General features: G+C 37.6%; 1 pseudogene; it reads right to left on the reverse strand.

The window, feature by feature from the left end:
• Positions 1 to 9,741: 9,741 nt before the first annotated feature.
• Positions 9,742 to 12,030, reverse strand: part of LOC122747466 — a 46,499-nt pseudogene continuing 44,210 nt past the window's right edge.

Here is a 12,030-nt window from a genome sequence, read left to right on the forward strand (position 1 = left end):
AATGTAAAAGTAAACACAGTCTAAATCTGAATATCCTATCTCTTCTAGAAATGCCAAACCACATCACATTTTTTTTTCTGCTCAAAGGAGACTTCCTTATATTACAGTTAGCTTTTTAGTGTTTTTATTTTCCTTTGATAAAGAACTATTTCCATCCTTACAATCTGGTGTTTGGCTTAAATTACATATGTAACATATGCTACCACCCACTTCATCCCGCCCCCACTTTAACTGACATGCTAGGTCCTGAGAGAATAGTTGCCACTTCTCTCAGGGTTCTAGGGATAATTTTGAGAGGTTCAGGAAGTATTTCTCTATTGCTATATACATTATGAGCCCCCATCAGTGTGCTCTCTGATGATTATAATTTATATCAATTAGTCAACAGACTTAATTATCTCTTAGAAATTGGTGTCTACTAATGTAGTTTAGTAAAAAAAAACAAAACAAAAAAACAGTTGTGGTATAAAATACTCTCTTCCTCCAAAAAAGTCTACAAGGTGCTTTCCTACAAGTACATACAGCGTGCAGAGAAAAGTTATCTTAAGATTGCAATATGCATAGCGAAAGAAGAAGGAAGAGGATTCACAGGTACTGGAAATCCTTTTGCTAGTGTCCTCAAGATGTTGCTTTTAGGTATGGTATAGCTTTTTCTGTGAAGGTCCTTATAAAGTCTTCAATCTGCCTTTCTTCATTACATCCATACTATCCTTGCCTCCCAATTCAGTCACTATCCCCAGCTTCTGCTGTCTCCTGGGATGCTGCTAGGACAAATCCTCTGGTCCTTTGAAGTTCACAAGATCCTCCTCTGGACAAAGGGGAGAATCAAAACTAAGGTAGAAGCTTAAAAGACAGGTTTTTCTCTCCCCTTTCTCCAAAGAGCTTCTTCTCAGGGTCTTACCTAAGTTCCATCATTAAGTTCCTAGATGCTCAAATTTCTGGGTTCCAAATTGTTCTAATATCTGTTACAAAACCACAGGACAAAGATTTCTAGGTCACGCAATAAACAAGATGGAGGACTAGACATTTTCTCTGATCCCTGTAAGCTCTCACAAGAGAAATTATATACCAAAGACAAAAGGAACTTCAGCTTTATCCATGATTTAAGACATTGAGAATAAAAAAAGGTTAAAAAACATGGAATGACATCTACCTTAAACTCACTCAGCATTCCCACCCACATATACACACAGAATGCTATTGAAAGTGAAGCTACATCACCTGATCCACATAGGCTCACAACAAAACCCAACCCTACACCCTGATCTCCCCTGCCACTTTCTAGTTTCTGTGACAATCCTGGATCTAGGCTGCAGAAATATGCTCAGGCTTCTGTCACATATAGTTGTTGTGGAAGCAGACAATTTCACAGCATCAACATTATAAAGCACTGAACTACCAGTGCTAGGCCAAAGAACTAAGGGACAGAGAGAGCTGAACAAGACACTGGGACAGGACATCTGTGGGGGATGGGAGTTAAGAGTTGGGAGAGAGTATAGCACTCCACCAAACTTGAAAGAGCTCAGAATCCAGCCAGGGCAGGTTCTAGCCACACAAAAGTCATTTAGGGTAGAGACCTAGGCTTGAGAACTGGAAGGAAGCTGAAGTGTTATTCAATCCAGGCCATGATAAAACAATTATCAGAGGTGCAGAATCATAAAGTGACCCATAGGAAAAAATTGAGGTGGGGTTGGGGAGAAAAAAATTAATAAAGATTTTAGGAAGAAGAAAGTTGAGAGATTCTGAAAATAAAAAGATAAATTAATAGAAAACTTTAATAGCGGGAGGAAAATGACCTTCAGAGTGAGTAAATAAGTTCAGGCATCTTTGAAGAAATACTACAAAACAAAAGAAAATGATCCAACACTTGATGAGAAGATCCTGTGGAATGTAAAGAGAAGATGGAATCACAACACACTGTTCCAGAATGGTTCAAAAGAGAAATGAGAATTACAAGAGCAAAATTTATGCTCTGAAAAGCAAAAATAATGGATAGAATATAAAAACTGGAATCTGGAATGACAAGTCTCACCAAAGAAACAGAAGAAAGAATAAAATGGGGATACCAATATGCAGAAATAAAGAGCAATTTAGAAGAGAAGCAAAAAAAAAAAATCAAAAGAAAAAAAAGTTCATTCTGCAAGCAAAACATTCTGGTTTCAAAGGCAGGGTGCATAGAGACAACCATTCTGGAAGATCTATAATCCAGAATGACAGAGGAGAAAAACCCCACCTTAACACCATAATTAAGGAAATAATGGAAGAGAACTACCTGGAACTTTTGAACAGAGAAATGAAATACCAATTAAAAATTTAATAGAATACCCCCAGAAAAAAATAAAAACAAGGCTGTAAACTCCAAGACAAATAAGGGTTAGTTTTTTCCAATTCAATCCAGAAACAAGAAGTTTTCCAAGTGATAAGGAGAATGATGTTCCAATACAAAGAAAAAGAAATTTAAATAAAGCAAGACTATTCTATACAGATCACAAAACATATGAAGAAATGGAACAATGTGCTTTCAAGAGCAGTGGAGCTCAAGATGCAAACTAGAGTGACCTACCCTACAAATCTGAGCTTAACCATAAATGAAAAAAAGATGAGCATTCAATAATAAAGAGGAGTTTTAAACATTTTTTGAAAGTAAACTAGGTATAAAGAAATCGGTTGCTTTTTGAACACTCCAAACCAAAAAAAAAAAATGCAGAAGGAGTGAATAAATGAAGCTGGCAAGGATAGCAACAACAGGGTAACCAAAGGAAGTCTGATTTATTGATTTTGTTTTAAAGTGTTACTATTGAAAACCAACTAGGATTATTGGATAGAGGAAAGGTTTTCATGTCAGGAAGGGCTGGGTTCACCTCACAAGTGTTGAAACACATTGGCTATATGTTCCTGTCCCTTGGCAAATCACCTAATCTCTCAGAATCTGAGCAAGAAAAGTATTACCAAATTCCAAAGTGCATGATATTTTCTTACTGATCATCATTTAGACAATATTATTTATCGTGCAATTTAGGTAAAAGTCCAGTTTTCATTGGTCTTTGTCTCTCTGTTTTCTCACACAAACATCTCTTTTTGTCTCTCTCTGTATCTCTATTTTATGTCTTTTTCCTTTATAATGTAACCATATAACCCTCTAAACTTGGGACAGGCAAGATTTAGACTACACACTTAATTTGGATATGAGGATATTACAGTTGAAAGAACTAAGAAAGCTTAAGCCATGCCCTTGCTTGCCAGGAGATAAAAACTTGTGAGTTGCACAGACAGCAAAGGTCAGAAGTAAAATAAAATATTTGTTCAACAGTCCACAAGTCTCCTGGGAATCTGCCTCTGTGGGGAATATCACAGGAGTCATAGGCTGCAATATCATCTTTTATGTGTTTGTCAATTCATGAAAGTGTGTGCATATCGACATGGAAAGTCTAAACATATAGAGAGGAGTTTAAGCTAATATGTTTCTTCCCTTTCTCAGATAAATTTCCTTGAAAAAGTTTTTTATACACTTTTTCTCTTCTTTCCTCTTGCTCACATCACTACTTTACCCACTCTAGCTTCTCATCTTTCATCATTCAGCTGAAACTACTCTTTCCAAAGTTACCAATTATCTCTTACTTGCCAAATTTGATGGTCTTTTCTCAGTCCTCATCCTTCTTGACCTCTTTGATAATGCTATGGATCACTGTCACCTCCTTGCTACTCTTCTCTGAGTTTTCACAATATTTCACAAACATCTGGGCCAGTTCTCCTTCCACCTGTCTGATCACCCTTCTCTGTGTTCTTTCCTGCTTCATCATCCATATCATGCCCCAACTATGAATGTTCCCCACAGCACTGCTGTAGGTTCCCATTCTCTTACTTTTCTATACTCTCATTTGGCGAATTTAGCAGATCCCATGAGTTTAATAATCATTCCTATATAGATCATTCACAGATCTATATATCCAGACCTATATTCTCCCCTGGCATTTGACCTTGCATCATCAAGTACCTATTGGATATTTTACACTAGATAAGCCTCTCAGGCTTAACATTTCTAAAACTAAACGTATTATCTTTCACCCAAAATTTTACCCAAGCTTCCCAAATTTGCCATAAAGAATACCACCATCATTCCAGTCTCCCCATTTTATAATCCACTCATTACTCTCTCAAACCATTTACTTAATCAGCTGTCAAATATTGTTATTTTTATCTCTATAATATCTTTCTCCATACCCATATAGCCATCACCTGAATTATTGCAAGATTAATTAATAACTCTGACTCAAGCTTCTTTCTGCCCCAATACATTCTTCCCAAAGTTGCCAAAGTGATTTAATGACTTTAATTGCAGGTCTGACCATGTCATTCCCCTACTCAGTAAAGTCTTATTTCATACCTATTTTCTCAAGGATAAAATATCAACTCTTCAGTCTAGTTTATTAAAAACCCTTCACAATGAGGTCTCCAATTTGCCTTTACCACCTCAATACTCTTTGATCCCCATCTAGTCTAGTCAAACTCATTTTGATTTTCTTCACAGAAGACACTGTCTCTTCTGTGTCTTTTTCCTTACCTCCACCTCACACAATCTCAGCTTAAGCAATCTTCCACATTTTTCTAGATTCCCTTCACTCCCTAAAATATTATGCACTAGTTGTCTCCCTCCCTAAACTACTACTGATTTACTCAACACATTTATTCAAATTTTATTTTTATTTATACACGTATTCTTCTATCATGGAAAATTTCTTTTTTAATTTCATATTCCTGATACCTCACACAGTGCCTCGAACCTAGAATACATTTAATAAATATTGGTTGATTATTGATTGATAAGGGCTACCTTTACCTTCTACCTAGGTGATTAATGTCTCAGTGCCTCTTCAGCTTTCTGACTTTCAAGAACAAAGTCTTTCTTGATGAATATTAGGATCTTTTTCTATGGGATAAGAAGAGGAAGAGCTCTTCCATTGATCTCCATATCCACCAACAAGAGATTTTGTACCACGAAGTGTAAAAGCACAGGAGAAACATTTCAGTTTACAAGCACTCAGCAGCACAAGGCTTAACAAGAAGTTAGGAATTGGAAAAGTTACTCTTGAAAAAGTGTTAAGAATGTCCCCCCAATTCTGATGACAATGTTAATTTGGTGTGGTTTCCTGGTAATAGCAAACATTACTTCTACTGCTGTAATTTTCAGAGTCCCTATTTTTCCTTTCTTCTTTTTAATGCATTACATAAAACAATGCTCCTGCTAGTCTAAGACTGAAAAGGGAAGTATTTGAAATTGTTTCTCTAATGGCATATTTTATGTGGAGTAGATTAAATGCCCACACATTCATTACCCTTTTCCTTTCTCTCCCTAACAGCACACCCACATACCTCTCTTCTCTTTGAACCTCTACCCCCAGTAGCATTCCTTACCAGTATACACACATTCTTCATTGAGTTGGCAAGGCAGGGTCTATTGTGATGTCTTTTACTGTTATTGCTCAGACATTTTTTTCTCATTACTGTTGTTATACCTCAAAATATAGCTTGATAGCTTTCTAATTATCTCTCACTGATTTTTATTTCCATCAAAATAAATCTATCCTTGTTCAAAGCAACATCACAATTAACATCGTAATTAGCAATAATAATAATTAACATTTATATAGTACCTACTGTGTGCCAGACACTTTCCAAATATGATATCATCATTCTACAGTTGTGGCAACTGAGGCAAACAGAGGTTATGTGACTTTGACTTCCTGACTCCATGCCCAGCATTCTATCCACTAGTTGCAGATCTGATCCCAAGAATCCTTTCTCTCCATGCTGTCAATGATACCAGGCAGATGTATATGCACTGGCTCTGATTAAAAATAATATAATTTGTAAATTAAAAGAAACAAATGCTAGCATAATGGAAAGAGCTCTGGCTTTGGAATGAAACGACCTGATTTTAAATAACTGATGCTCACCTGTGTGACCATGGGCAAATTGCTTCATCACCCCCAGTCTCTGTCTTTTTCTTCTTTGAAATGAGGGAGTTGCATTAGGTAAAAAAATTCCAAAGTCTTTGCCAAATAACCTGCAGTACATGAGAAAAGAGGGGTGGGGTGGTTAGAAGAAGAGGTTGTCACTAGGAAGAGAAGTTAAATACAATGTAACATGCCCTTTGAAAGAGAATGCCTACATATACCAGAGATGCCACCTTGAATCCAAGCTCATAGGTGCTCCCTGACTGGCTGGACTCAGCCTTGGCCTCCCCTTTCATGCTAAAGTTTCCATAATAACCAGTCCAGCCTTGGCATTTAAAAACAACTATAATATCATACACGTAAATCATCTCATGTCCCCGGCAGGTAGTTTTAAAACAAAACTACTTCTGCACCTGATGATAACATTGCTTTTTCTTACTTCTAATTTTTCCCATAATCCACTGCCACTAAATTTTACATTTTATACAGAGCCTGGGGTTTTTATTTGTTTGTTTTTTATGGGTTTTTCAGAGGAAAAATTTAGTCAGATGCCCTTAAGCCCTTCAGCTTATTTGAAATAACTATTGGTATGCCTAAAGGTCAGATAATGTCAGAGTCATTCTTTTCAAATTGCTGCAGCTCAGGGTTTTCCCTGGCAAACCCTGGATATGAAAAGAACAATAAACATTAAGTCTTGTAAAGCCCTGCCTCAGGGAGAGATGTGAACCCTGTTTCCCTGTCCTAGGGGGAGTAAGTGGAAAAGAGGATAGCTGCCTACTGACAGTTTTAAAGTTAATACATCCCTTAATCTTCATCACTGTTTTCTCTAACCCACATTGACACTGACCCAGTAAGAAGGAAAAGAAAAGAGAGTCTTAGAATCATAAGCAAACTTGCAGTCCAATCAATTGAGTTGCCCTCTGTTTACAGCAATCTCTTCTGCAATATCTCTGACAGGTGGCCATCCAGCCTTGGCTCAAACACTTAGAAGACTAGGGAACTCCCTGCTTTACAAGGCAATCCATTCTTTTGATGGACATATCTGGTTTTTAGGAAGTTGTCCCCCCACCCCCTTGTATTACATCAATTTCTAGGGCAGCTAGGTGGCACAGTGGATAGAGCACTGGCCCTTGAGTCAGGAGGACCTGAGTTCAAATCTCACCTCAGTCACTTAGTAGTTGTATGACCCTGGGCAAGTCACTTAACTCCAATTGCCTTAAAACATCCGGGGCTATCTCTAGTTGCACTGGACCCAGATGTCTCTGGAGGAGAAAGTGAGGCTGGTGACTTTGTACAGTCCTCCCTCACTTAAATCCAATTCAAGGCAAGTCATGACATCACCTCCCAATGTCATGGTCCTCTTCAAAAACAAAGGACAAACAAGTAATTTCTACCCATTGCTCATGATCATATCCTCTAGAGTAATATAGAAGGATTTCACATAATTTTCCAAATGAAAACCCTTCAAATATTTGAAGATAGCAACCCTAACCTCTCTAAGTCATCTTTTGTCCTGGATAAACATTACATAATTATTTAAACAATTCTTCATCTGGCATGATTTTCTGAATTCCCATTCCCCCTGGACACAGAATCATCAATTTGGATTTAAAAGGGATATTTTATTTTATAGATGAGAAAACAAAGGTTTGGGGGAGGTGTTAAATGACTTTACAAGTTCACCTATATAATAAAGTTGTCATTCAGTCATTTTTCAGTCATGTCTTACTCTTCATTTTAGGGTTTTCTTGGTAAAGATTCAGTCCTTTGTTTTTTCAGACATGTCATACTCTTTTTGACCCCATTTGGCATTGTCTTGGCACAGATACTGGACCGATTTGCCATTTTCTTCTCCAGTTCATTTTACAAAGTTAAGTGACTTGCTTAGGGTCACACAGTAAGTATCTGAGGCTGGACTCGAACTCAAAAAGATAAGTCTTCCCCAGCACCTTCTAGCCACCCCTAGACTATAAACCTCGATTTAAACACTGGTCTTCTGATTCCAAAATATTCCCTCTATACCAAGATCACACTGTTCTCTTTTCTACTAATGTTCCTCTTATAATAACATACCCAGAACTAAATGTAATACTTCAGAAATGGACTCAACATTACTGAGTACAGTCGGAGTATCACCTCCCTTAATCTATTTTTAATCTACGTTGAACATACTTTAATCTACATTTTGCAGAAGTAAAAACACAGCCTAAGAGCACATTAGCTTTTTGAATAGCCACATTACACTGTTTTCTCATATGGAGCTTGTTGTTGATTAAAATCCCCTGGGTTTTTTGTGAACACAAAAATAAAATTCATCATCTTAAGATCACACAGTGACCTGCATTTCAACTGATTCTATAATTCTAAAAGACTGAAAAAAGGTTTAAAGCATGCATCAAATAGGATGTGAAACCTATCTGTAATGAAATCCCCGATCAGCCATGCTCAGCTACCTTCACCCTCTACTCCTGAGTCCCCTTTCTCCCATTCATGGTTCTGCTTGGAATTTCCATTATGAGGAAGGGCCTAGACCAGCCATGTTTCTCTCTACATACTTTGTCACCAGAACCATGTGAAGATACTTTCCTACCAGCCCCTCCTCCACCCTCACCAATTTCAGATCCCTTTTATATGTTGTCTTACATTAAAATGTAAGTACTTTGAGCAGCTAGGTGGCGCAGTGGATAGAGCACCAGCTCTGGATTCAGGAGGACCTGAGTTCAAATCCAGTCTCAGACACTTGACACTAGCTGTGTGACCCTGGGCAAGTCACTTAACACACATTGCCCTGCCTCCCCCCCCCAAAAAAAGAGTAAGTACTAAAGAATGGACTGTCTTTCTTTTTTGGTTGGATTTATATCCCCAGCATTTACTACAGTACCTAGAACATAGTAAGTACTTAATAAAGGCTTGTTGACTTAACAGAACTAATCCCTCTCCCATTGGTGAATTCTTCTTGGAACCACCATTTTGAGCAAGGAGCCTAGACTCTCTAGAGTCTGCCACCACAACTCAGGCACTTTTTCCCTCCTATTTCCTTCCCTTCCCCATAACTCCCTTCTCTCTTTGGTGAATTCTTCCTAGAGCTTCTATTTTGAGGAAGGGCCCAAACTAGTCAAACTTCACTCTCGAGATCTTGCCAGTATCCCTTCCCTCATCCTGAAGGTACCTTCCCACTATCTCTCTTCCCCAATTTTTGGTTTCCTTTTATGCATTAACTTCTTCATTAGAATGAAAGCTCTTTGTATTTGCATCCTCAGGACGGAGCATAATGCCTGGAATATAGTGAGCCATTTAGTGAATGCTTCTTGATTTGGAAGTATTGCTTTAAAATATCTGATGGATGTTTAAATTATTTCTAAAAGTATATTCAAACTTGAGTTCCAAGTTTCTTTAAAATATCTGACCTCTTTGGAAGAGGATACACACCACTGATACACACCACTTGAGGCTTGTGTTGTACAAAATGACACCATGGCTAATTCTGTCAAGCTTACTTCCAGTGTTAAAAGGCAAGTCCCATTGCCTTAGGTGTGAATGAACCCTATGCTGCCTGCTTGAAATAACCATACCAGAATTTGGAGACTGAGAGTGGAAGTGAAGTGTTTTTCCTTGACATGACATTTTTATTATTACTTAGGAAAAAGAACACCATTCATACTCTCAAGTCCATTCAATTAGAATCCTTGCACAGGCATCCAAATAAAATGCTACATCTCATCAGGTTCCTTAGAGAAAGATGGGTTATGGTTAGCTACAAAGGGTGGTCTAGAAACAGAAATATCTCCTATTGTGTTTTAGCAGCATGTTCTTAAATTTTTCTTTTTTACTCTTTGTATCTTCATCTTATTTTAAGTCTTTGCTTTTTTATTGCTCACATAGTGACATTTCATGCTCTATTTTTTTTCTTGTCATGTTTTGATGACAATCTTTTGTCTTTTGATTAGTAGAGAAAGTGAATCACTGGGTCTTCCTAAACTCATTGTCCAATCTTTTCTAGTTGTTTAAAGAATCTAATAAATGCAACTTTCTTTATATCAGTTGTGGCTACCATTTTGTTTTTTATCCATTTTTAACTTTGGGATCCTGCATGGTGAAAATAGTGTAGCTATTATGAAAAGAGGCTTAAACAAATATCTATTTAATTGCTGTATCTGGGGAAGATTGGTCTCATATCTCTGTTGTATATTTGAAACTATACTTATTGTCTCCATTCAGCTAAACCGCTTAACTAAATCTTTAATTTCATAATTTGAATTCAAGCCCAGCAAACACTCAGAAAGTTTAAACAACTCTGATATATCTTGTTCAAACCAGGAAGTTTAACTAAATAAGTTCTGTATAAGAGCTACTTCATAATTGGTACTTGCAAGGTCTAGCTTCATGATTGTATTACTTGAGTATCTTCAAGAATCACCTGGAGAATTAGACACTAGAAATGGATATCTGCTGGTTGGGAGCAGCAATCTCCCAGTATTCCCCCCTTTTAATCCCTAGCCTGGGGTATTTTGCCTGGACCTTGGGCCTGGAAGAGAGCTCTACTTTTCCTGAACAGATCATCCTATCAATTCTTTAGATCTTAAGAGAAAGAAAAGTAGAAAAACCACATAGGAGTAAGAGAGGTAAAAATTATGGAGGACATGCTGCCATGGAAATGTGAGGGGGATGCCACCATGATGTCACCAGCATTGCACAACAAAACCAAGGCAATATCAATAAATCATGCCTAAGGAATACTGGATCTTTTGCTGCTGAAATCTACTTGGAAATCAGATAGAACCCTATCATTTTTCATTTTTTTCTTCCTTCCTCTTTGCCTTTTTCACTCCCTATTTATTTATTCCATCATTGTTTGTTTGTTTGGGGTTTTTTTGGAAAGAAGAGGGACAATTAACATTTTTTGTCATTTACAATTTGTCAAAATACACCTTTAGAAAACCAGGCTTTGATAAAGCCAATCTTGAGTCAAATGGAGCTACTTAACAATTCCTTTATACCCACATATTCTTGCTTTCACAAATTGGCTATAATAGGTGCCTGCCCAAGCCTCACTTGCTCATTGTTTGAGTTTGGAAGGCTCAGAATAAATGTAAATAGCAATTGTTTCTGTCCTAACCAGAAATGCTGAGGGTCTTCCCTTCCCATTATGACTGATCCCTTTGTGAAGTCAAATGAGGCCATCTTTTGCCTCAATCCTTGCCCAGCCTTTAACTACTGAATGGGTGTTGCCTCAGACAAATTGAGCCTTGGGAAACACCTTAGCTGAAAAAGGCCAAGGTCACATCAGGGCCATTGCCAGTTGTCTTGACCTGTGTCTTGCTACTGGACTCCAATGACTCTAAAGGAGAATTTGAGGCTCATAACTTCGCACAGCACTACCTTACTTAAATCCTATTTACTTTTAAGTCAAGACATCACCCTGCTGGTGTCATTGGTCCTTTTCCAGAAGGAAGGATGAACAAGGAAAGACTGAGTCTACAATATCTGATTCTAATGTGCCCTCACACCCACTTCCCCTCCACAGCTCAGAGGGCTTTTCTTTGCTTCTTAAAAGTTTGTTTATTCATAGTGTGTTTAAATTTTACTTTGTGATAAATCTGTTAGCTATCTCCATTGTAAACTGTGTGTATTACTGTTCAAGTATAACATTTAAAGTGATGATTTATAGCAACCTAGAGGAAGAAAAGGGAAAGAGGAAAATATTAATTTAATTTTTTGCCAGAGATCAATTTTTGGCCAAGGGGTCAGAGGTAGAAAAGAATTATCAATTCATCTCACAACTTCCCAAGACAAAGATAATATTTTACCAGTTTTTCTCTAGGCAAATTAGTAACAGGGACTGCGAAGTAATTGGTTGGCCTGACAACAAGGTGGACATCTGCTGTTTTCCTATGGCAAAGGTTGAAAGGAGAGTTACAATTCAAAGAGGAAGAGGCCAGAGAGAAAGTCACAACCAAAAGGGGAAGAGTATCCCTGCCTCCATTTTTTACTATCCCAAGAGACAAGCTGCCTGCTTGGTCACCAATTCATACTAGCAATCACTACTGTTACACTTTTTCCACCGTATTTTGTTGTC

This window comes from Dromiciops gliroides, chromosome 3 (genome assembly GCF_019393635.1).
Source record: "Dromiciops gliroides isolate mDroGli1 chromosome 3, mDroGli1.pri, whole genome shotgun sequence".
Classification (NCBI taxonomy): Eukaryota; Metazoa; Chordata; class Mammalia; order Microbiotheria; family Microbiotheriidae; genus Dromiciops; species Dromiciops gliroides.